The sequence below is a fragment of the Mauremys reevesii genome, unplaced genomic scaffold (genome assembly GCF_016161935.1).
Source record: "Mauremys reevesii isolate NIE-2019 unplaced genomic scaffold, ASM1616193v1 Contig35, whole genome shotgun sequence".
NCBI classification, from domain to species: Eukaryota; Metazoa; Chordata; order Testudines; family Geoemydidae; genus Mauremys; species Mauremys reevesii.
Window position 1 is genome coordinate 533,198 of NW_024100846.1, and position 10,071 is coordinate 543,268.

The 10,071-nt window shown below is 50.2% G+C and overlaps 2 non-coding genes across 2 annotated transcripts; both read left to right on the top strand.

Annotated features, from left to right (window-relative positions):
- Positions 1 to 6,450: 6,450 nt before the first annotated feature.
- Positions 6,451 to 6,532, top strand: TRNAS-GCU. Its single transcript has one exon. It is a non-coding gene; the product is annotated as a tRNA-Ser (tRNA).
- Positions 6,533 to 8,415: 1,883 nt separating this feature from the next.
- Positions 8,416 to 8,489, top strand: TRNAT-UGU. The gene has a single exon. It is a non-coding gene; the product is annotated as a tRNA-Thr (tRNA).
- Positions 8,490 to 10,071: the final 1,582 nt, after the last annotated feature.

Genomic DNA, 10,071 nt, shown 5'->3' on the forward strand with positions numbered 1-10,071 from the left:
AGTAAGGGCAGGCAAATCCGTTCTATCAGCGCTCCGTTATAGAAGACGAAATTCAGAATCATTTTTAAAAATTCTCCAGACAGATGCCATAGCAGGGACTCAGCGCACTGCAGCATGACAAGCGTAACGGAAAGCCAAAGAATCAAATGGATGCTCATGGACTGGAGGACTCAAGCTATCCCACAGTTCCTGCAGTCTCCGAAAAGCATTTGCATTCTTGGCTGAGCTCCAAGTGCCTCTAGGGCAGGGGCGGCTCTAGACACCAGCACGCCAAGCAGGCGCTTGGGGCGGCCGTTTCCCGGGGGGGCGGCATTTGGCTCCGGTTGAGCTCCCGCCGGCATGCCTGCGGCAGGTCCACCGGAGCCCGGGACAAGCGGGCCTGCCGCAGGCATGACTGCGTGGGTCCCGCCTTCCCGCGGCTCCGGTTGAGCTCCCGCAGGCATGACTGCGGCAGGTCCGCTCGTCCCGAGCTCCGGTGGACCTGCCGCAGGCATGCCGGCAGGAGCTCAACCGGAGTCGCGGGAAGAGGGGACCCGCCGCGGGACCGGGGAAGGGCGGCGCAGCGCTCCGCGCTGCTTGGGGCAGGCTGATTTCTAGAGCCGCCCCTGCTCTAGGGTCAAACAAACAGTGTCCATGGTGGTTCAGGGCATAGCTCGGCAATGTACACCCCCCCACCCACCCCAGAAGTAAAAGGGAAAAAATCCTCTCGTGACTATTTAACATGTCACCCTATCTTTACTGAATGCTGCAGATAGACACAATGCTGCAGCAGTCAACACCAACATCCTTGCTCCCATCTCCCCCGCTATGGGTGGCTGATGGTGCAATATGACTGGTATCCGTTCTCATCATCATGAGCTTTTTAGCATGTGGTGCAGTGCAAAAGAACTGGTAACCATGCCGACTAGCATTTGTCAGGTCCCCCAATGTCATATGCACCTAATTTTTCATGGTAGATGATGCAGTATGGTTGATAACCGTCTTCATCATAGCAACAGGGGGCTGAGCTTCATCAGCCCCCACCCTTCATGTGTAAAGAAAAGATTCAATTGCCCCTGGACTAGCAGCAGGATGCTGGGCTCCTCTTCTCCACACTCCTTAATGTCCTGTCTGGACTATCATAGCAGCTGGAGGCTGCCTTCCACTCATTTCTCACTAACAAGTCAGTGTGTCTTATTCCTGCATTCTTTATTACTTCATCACACAAGTGGGGGGACACTGCTATGGTAGCCCAGGAAGGCTGTGGGAAGAACGGAATCAACAGGTGGGGTTGTTGCAGGAGCACCCCCTGTGAATAGCATACAGCTCATCATTCCTGCAGGCTCTGACACAGAGCAGCTATGCTCTCTGGTTCTATGATACAGTGGTTCTCTAGTACACTTGCCCATATTCTAGGCAGGACTGATTCTGTTTTTTGATAGGAAGAATTGTTTTTTGAAAGGAGGAATTGACTCAGGGAGTCATTCCCAATTTTGGCTTTTGCGCCCCTGGCTAAGAGCAGCCAGGGGCACTTATAACAGCAACAGATGGCGCAGTGCAAAAGGACTGGTAACCATGATCATCTTTTTACCATTTTATGGATTGGTAGATGGTACAGTATGGTTGGTAACCATCTCTACTGTCATGCAAAAGCAAAAGCATGCAGCTGTGTAGCGCTGCTGAATCGCCTCTGTCAGCGGCATCTAGCACACATACGGTGACAGTCACAAAAGGCGAAACAGGCTCCATGATTGCCATGCTATGGCATCTGCCAGGGCAATCCAGGGAAAAAAGCCGCGAAATGCTTGTCTGCCGTTGCTTTCCCGGAGGAAGGAGTGACTGACGACATTTACCCAGAACCACCCGCAACAATGATTTTTGCCCCATCAGGCACTGGGATCTCAACCCGGAAATAAGGCTGCGGGAACTGTGGGATAGCTAGGGAATAGCTACCCACAGTGCAACGCTCCAGAAATCGACGCTAGCCTCGGACCGCGGCCGCACACCACCGAATTAATGTGCTTAGTGTGGCCGCGCGCACTCGATTTTATAAAATCTGTTTTACAAAATCGGTTTATGCAAATTCGGAATAGTCCCGTGGTGTAGACGTACCCTGACTCTAGAGCAGGCCGGGAGCAGCAGTTGAGGCAGAGGACAGCCTGGGCCAGGCAGATAAGAAGGAGTTTAGCAAGCAAAAAAGGTTAAATGGCAGTGGAGTGTCACCTTGGACTTGACGGCATTTCTCCATTGGTCTGTCTGCTTGGGGGCAGGGACAATAACCCGTCCTGCTGCTTTCGTTATTTCAAAGGGCAGTTTAGGATTTTCATTCTCACACACGGTGCACAAAGCAGGACTCAACCTTTGCTGTAAACTAAACAAGCTGCTCACAGATTCTGGCAGCCACAATGAGCAGTTGGGTGAGAGCTCAGAACTGCCCCTACCCCATAGGGAGGGTGTCATCTGTGTGGAGACTGGACCACTGACCTACCCGCTCCTAACTCCCAAACATTCAGTAACTCTGTTATCAGTGCCTGTGAGTGTTATTTAAACCATAAGAAAAACCACACTGGGCCAGACCAAAGGCCCATCTAGCTCTGAATCTTGTCTTCTGACAGTAGCAAATAACAGGTGCCCCAGCAACCAGGCACTACTGGGAGTTGAACCTAAGATCTCCTGTTTATGAAACAGAAGCTTTAGCCAGCTAAGCCATGGTGCCTGTAGGTGGCTATAACACACTGTCTGCCCACACCTGACTCCCTGCCATCGCCACCAGGGCCTGACAAGCTTTGCTTGTCTTTGGATTCCGCAAAGCAGAGGAGCAGGTGACATTTTCCTTGCAAGCTGTGTGTGAGTGAATCTTTGGCCAGGTCTGCACTACAAAGTTGTTTCAGCAGAATTATATTGCTCAGGTGTGTGAAAAATACACAACACTCTCTCGGTCGGTAGCTTGTGGCTGGTGTACACACTGCAATGCCATGTCTGGTGACAAAACTGCCCTGTTTTGCTGACAAAATAAAACGACTTCGATGAGAGGTCTAGAGCTTTTTGCAGCAAACTTAAAGTAACAGAGTAAATGCTGCTGTTCATTATATCACCATAACTGGCCTTCCCAGTATCCCACAATGCCCGCCGTGAACTCACCTGCCCTGCACTCCTGCTACAGAGCGATGGGCCCCTCCCCTTTCATCGCTCTGGGAAGTTCTGACAGCTGAGCCTGCTGCTCTGCTCCGGCAGCCAGGAGCAAATCACTGCCGTGGATGCTGCTCTCTCCTGCCCTGCGAACACAGAGCAGGGTGGTGGGAACTTCCTGACAGTGTAGGGGGCCACTGGCATCCGAACTGTGACACACCCATGACACCCTTCCCTTGAGGAAGCTCTTACCTTCTAAACAGGGACTTCTGTTTTCTAGTAAAATCACTAAAAGGGAAGGAGAAAACTCGAAAGAGGTTCCTCCTGGCGCTCATGTGCCTGAACCCAAATACTCTCTTAGTCCTCAAATAGAGACCTGGAGAAGGAGACTTGCTGAAGCAAAGCCACAGGGGTCTCTGAGGTTTCCCTGGCCCCTCGCCCCTCTCCTGCCTGGCTGATGTCAGCATCTCTCTGTGAGGTCACCACCTCCCCACCACCTTTGACCAATAGTCTGAGCCCCTGCAAAAGGCCTTTGTGATGTCACTGCCACACCCCTCCCTTGCTGGGCTAATGTCCTGCCCCTGGCCAGGCACTTTGGAGGTTTGAGCTACTCCCTGTGGATCACCCCACTCAAGGAGCGTTTGTTCTAGGCAGCAAGCCGGCTAGACAGGAAAACATCAGACGCTGCTCCCAATGCTACACTCAGTTTTTCAGAAATTAGTCGACTTTATGGCCAGAAGAGACAACTAGAGCATCTAATCTGACCTCCTGCATATCACAGGCCTCCTGTATGACACAATAGCTACTTTTGGGCAAATACATTCCAGAAAGGCATCTAGTCTCCATTAGATGACATCAGGAGATTGTGAATCCACCACTTTCCTTGGTAGCTTGTTCCTGTGGTGAATCATCCTCGCTGTTGAATATTTGTGTCTTATTTGTAATATGAATTTGTCTCTTTTCACCTTCCAGCCACTGGGTCTTGTTATTCCTTTCTCTGCTAGATTAAAGAGCCCTTTAATACACAACCTTTTCTCTCCATTAAGGCCCTTCAACACTTCAATGAAGTCACCTTTCAATCTTCTTTTGATAAGCTAAACAGGTTGAGCTTGTTCAATAGCTCACTAGAAGGCATTTTTTCCAGCCCTCAGAACATTTGTCATCAGACTCCTGAACTACAGCTGTATGTGGTTCTTGTTCTTCTGCACAACATAGCTCCTGGAGAATAGGGATCTGCAAATGTACATTCATATGATACCTTTGTTTAATTGATGAAAAAATAAACTAGACACTTAGAGGATTGGAACTGATTTCAGCGGATGGACAGCTTCGCTAGGTTTTTATGCATTTGGACAGCGAAATCTTGAGTGTTTACATTCATATCAAGCACTCCCGTATAGAGGAGCCCCTGAACAGAATGGAGAATGGAAATGAAAATGTTTTCCTTTTTTTTAAAAAAAGGAAAGAAGGTTATAAGAGAACACTGGGGTTTAAACTGAGGATCACTGGAGCTGCAATCAACCACTCTACCACTGAGCTATACCAGCACAATGAGCTGAATAGAGAATTGTGATTTTCAGGACTTTGAAGGACAGACCCTGATTCATCGAGCTCCTTTGCCATTCCCAGACCACAGGTGGTTTTAAAAATGGGGTTTGATTAAACTTCTTAAATGTGGCAAACACCACAGCTTGCACACCCACCGATATAGCTTCTCCCAGTGACATAGCTGCCACCTCTTGCAAAGTGGATTAACTACACCCCCAGGAAAACTCTCTCCCATCAGCATAGAGCAGTGGTTCTCAAGCTGTGGGTCAGGACCCAAAGTGGGACGTGACCCTGTTTTAATGGGGTTGCCAGGGCTGGCGTTAGACTTGTTGGGGCCTGGGGCTGAAGCCAAATTTCTAAGCCCCACCACCCAGGGCTGAATCCTTCAAGCTCTGGTTTTGCCCTCCCCTAACTGGGGCAGGGCTCAGGCTTTGTCTTCCCTGCCTCTGCCCAGTGTGGAGGGGCTTGGTCCCTCTTTCCAGGGCCATGGAGTAAGGTTTTTTTGGGCAGAACGGGGTTGCAGTGAAAGGAAGTTTGAGGAACCCTGGCATAGAGCCTCTGAATATGTCTAGACTTGGCTCCCTGTGGCAGATCAGACACTGGAAGTACAGCCATGGAGACACCACACACCAGCCTTGCCTAACAGGCAAGAATCAAACCTCCACAGAAAGACGCCTGTTGCTTTCTAACCCATCTCCCTAAGCCCTCAGCCACCAACACTTAACAAAGTGGCTTTTCTACACAATGGTTCTGGTCTCACTGAAGGGTCATTTCCAATTGTTTGCTCAGACCAGCATTAGGGAAAATGGTGCCCTGGGCAAAGCTTGTAGTTTGGCACTTCCCCATTGCCCCTGGACGATCCCCACTCCCCCTTTACCGCTAGCTCCTGCACTCCCAGCCCTTGCGCGTCCATCACCCCTAACTCCTGCCCCCTCCTGTGCCCCCTTTGCCCTTAACTCCCTGTGCCACCAGCCATTGCCCCTCTCCTGCAGCCCCTTCACATGGCTCCAGTGCTAGGAGCCCCGCACTTGTTCTCCCTTTCCCTGGGCTTTGGCATCACTAGCCCCTGCTTAGCGAGTAGGGTTCAGTGGTTCCCAAAATGTGGGGCATGACTCCTAGGGGGACACAGAGGAACATTCATGGGGGCACCTCAGGGCCTGAGCCAGCCCCCATGGAGGGAGCAGCACTCAGCCCCACTCTGCCCCAGCTGTTCCCCAACCCCAACGTCAGCCTGGGGCTCTGGCTCCCAGCTCAGCCTCGACCCCCTTACCCCTGTCTGCACCCCTCTCCCCAGCAAGCAACAGCCCCACTCCCAGCCTCAGTTCTTGACTGCGGCTTCCAAGGGGCCACAGCCATGGCTAAGAGGGCAGAGAGTGAAATGTTTGGGGACCACTGGTTTAGGGTGATGTTCTCAATCACTTCTATGAAGTCCAATAAAAGCTATTCCTCACCCACCCACCCCTCCATCAGGACAGTCTAGGTATGTTCTGCTGCCCTTCACTCATGCAGGAAGGATAATAACATTTCATTCCATTGAATCCTAAAGTGATTTGTAACCCACCACCAGCCAAAACTGGTCATTTTGGGAAAGCAGCCCCATCATGCTGCATACCTAGGCAGAGTAGGTGTGTCTGTGCAAACACGCTCTGTTCCTGAAGTCTTTCCCCCAGCTCCTCACTAGATGTGAGGGGGGAGCTCATTCAGCCCCTGCTTCTGCGTAGTATTTAAAAACTCCTTAGTGTCCCTAGCTCTGCTGGCCTTAGATTTCTCCTCCTGTCCCTTTTTAACAGCTCAGATGAGGTGGCCGAGTGGTTAAGGTGATGGATTGCTAATCCATTGTGCTCTGCATGCATGGGTTCAAATCCCATCCTCATCGGATGTGTTTAGTTTTCACCCCTCCTTTGTAGACAACCATCTCCCCCTTTGGTACAATGACAGATCAAACGATCTTGCTTCTTGCAAACAAAAACCTTCTCAGAAACTCAGAACTCCCTTGCTTTAAATAAAATGTCTAAATCCCAGATTTCTTTAAAAAAGAAATTCTCTAGTGCTGTATTTCTTAGTTTTTATCTCAAGAGGTAACATCCTCATCTTCTCCCCCAAACACCCTGGGACCTGCCCAAAATTATTAAAATACCCTCAACCCGAGCAAGGCCAGAGCAGTGAACCAGAGCTAGTGTCTAGGCCAAGCTGTTCTGAAGGAGGCAACTCCAACATTTTCTCCCTGCTTCCCTTGGCAAGGCCTGACTGAGAAAACAAAATTCCCCAAACTGAAAATTTTCTGCTGAAAAACTAATACTAGTCTGTTTGGGGACTTTGGTTTGCAAGTATTATTGTTATTATTCTCTTCTAATTTCTGAATCAGTTCAGTTCAGTCTTTGTCCTCCAGGTGTGTTTCCAGCTGCTGAGTTGTGGGGGAGAGAGGCCAAGTCATGATGTCTCTTCCCCTCTTTCATAGTTTCTTCCAACTTGCTAGGAAGCTCCTTTGTTACCATGTGAGTCAATCAGTGTCCATTGTCTCTGTGCTATCTCGGAGAAGTCTGCATTGTACACGGTTCCTGGGCTAGTCCTTGGGAGTGTGGATCCCGTCAATGGGCCAGCAGCGAGTCTGGCTCCTCCCTTGTCGCACCTGAAAGGCTGGTGGGGGGCATTTCCCAACCTCATAACATCTTTCAGTAACACACACAGAGCAAAACTTCATAACTTCCCAACCAATGCGAGCACACACAATCCAACCTGATATTAATGTTCAACAGATCAAGACTTTTGAAATGATACGTCACAAGGCAGACTTTGAACAAACCATGTCATCATTATATGAGAGTGGTGAATATGGGGCTTCCAGGTGCTGCTCTGAGCACAGCGTGCCACACCTGGGCTTCCATTGCAATGGAGACGTACCCTTAGAGTCCATCTCTCCTGGGATAAAGATGGCCCACACCTGACTCTCTGCCAATCCCCACTGGGCCCTGAGAAGTGTTGTTCGTGTTTGTATTCTATAAAGCAGAGGAGCAGATGAAGTTTTGCTCCCAAGGTGTGTGTGTGATTCTTTGGACAGGTCTACACTACAAAATTAGGTTGGTGTAATTACATTACTTAGGCTGGCAATGCAGTTCTATCAACCTAATCCCGGTTAGATAGTGGCTCAGCTGTCAGAACTTTCTGGAGCTATGAAAGGGGAGGGGCCCATGGCTCTGTAGCAGGAATGCAGGGCAGGTGAGTTCACGGCAGGCATGGTGGGATACTGGTGGAGGCCAGTTATGGTGATATAATGACCAGCAGCATTTACACTGACATTTGTCACTTTAAGTTTGCTGCAAAAAGCACTAGGCCTCTCGTCGAGGTGGTTTTATTTTGTCACCAAAACAGGGCAATTTTGTCGCCAGATGTGGTATTGCAGTGTGTGCACCAGCCAAAAACTGCTGACCGAGGGAGCGTTGTGTGTTTTTCACACAGCTGAGCAATATAATGATGCTGAAGTAACCTTGTAGTGCAGACCTGGCCAAAGATTCTCTCTCTCTCTCACACACACACACACACACACACACACACACACACACACACACACACACACACACACACACACACACACACACACACACACACACACACACACACACACACACACACACACACACACACACAAAACCTCACCTGCTCCTCTGCTTTGCAGAATCCAACACAAGCAAAGCTTGTCAGGCCCCAGTGTGGATGGCAGGTAGTCAGGTGTGGGCAGACACTGTGCTGTTGCCACAGGCAGGCACCATGGCTTAGCTGGCTAAAGCACCTGTCTTGTAAACAGGAGATCCTGGGTTCAATTCCCAGTGGTGCCTTATTGACTAACTCTCGGGCAACCTGGTATTGGCTACTGTGGGAGGACAAAACACAGAGCTCTTTGGTCTGGTCCAGTGTAGTTGTTTAAATTATACTCACAGGCACTGATAACAGACTTACTGAAAGTTTGGGAGTTAAGAGCTGATAGGTCAGTGTTCCAGCCTGTCACAGATGATCCTGCTTCCTCTGGGACAGGGGCAGGTCTGGGCTCACACCAAATGGCTCATTGTGGCTGCCAGAATCTGTGGGCAGCTCATTTAGTTTGCACCGAGGGTTGAGTCCTGCTTCGTGCAACGTGTGTGAGAATGAAAATCCTAAACGGCCCTTTGAAATAACAAATGCAGCAGGACGTGTTATTGTCCCTGCCCCAAAGCAGACAGACCAATGGAGAAATGCCATTGAGTCCAGGGTAATACTCCACTGCCATTTTACCTTTTTTGCTTGCTAAACTCCCTCCCAACCTTGAGGTCTCCCAGAGCCCAGTATTGACCCTGAGCCGAGATGTCTACGCTGCAAATTTACCACCTCATGGCCCTTGCCTGGGATCCTGAACTGGCACGGGACACCCGTGGGTGTTTCATCGCAGTGCGGACATAGCCTAGCATTATGTCTACACTGCCATTAACACACCCAAGTCACTATTCTCAAACCCTTGGTCAGTTGATTCAGGCTTGTGGGGCTTGTGCTGCAGGGTTATAAAATGACAGTGTAGACACTTGGGCTTCAGCCCAGCCTCCGAGACCCCACGAGGGGTGAGGGGCTCGAAGCCTGGGCTCCAGTCTGAAACCAAATGTCTACGCTGTAGTTTTTAGCTCCACAATCTGAGCCCATAGGAGCCCAAATCAGACCATCCAGGCCAGTGGGATTTTGTCACAGTATAGATGCCCTCTCAGGGTATGTCTACACTGCAATGTAAGTCATGTCAGCAGCCCCAACACATAAACATAAACCACGAGGGAAAGACCCACCCCCCAGATAAGCTGGACAGTGTCCTTCTCCCTACGGTTCGTAAGTCCAGCAACCAAAAGTCCTTTAACATGAGCCATCCCCTCTCCCACCCCACTCACAGCTGTTGTCCTTAGTCAGAGCAAGCCCAGAGGTGCCTCTGTAGAGTTCACCTGCCATCCTGGGTGGAAAAGGGGGAAAAATAAGAAGGCACCCTACTCACTGTGTTGTCTAGGGACTCACTCATCCCTCTACAGCCACCCTGTCCTAACGTTGGTCTGATACCTACATTTTAGCATTGGGACCCAAGCCCCAGCCCACTTGGCTTTGGAACCCCTGTCCCCTGCCTAGCAAGTGCTATTGAATTGAGGGTGAGTCCCTCAGTCGGGGTCTGCCAAGCACAGTTGTGCTGCCCTCGATTCACACAACAAGGATAACAACCCTTTATTTCTCCTGCCCCTATAACATGGAGACTGGGAGTCCAACACCAACCACAAGTGATCATTTCGGCAAGCAACCCAACCTATTTCCAACATACTGTAAAATTCACATGCAGACTCATACACGAAACCTTGCAAGAAAATCTTCCTGATGGGGTCTGAAGCACCTGCTGCTGGAGGGAAGGAGGGAGCCGTG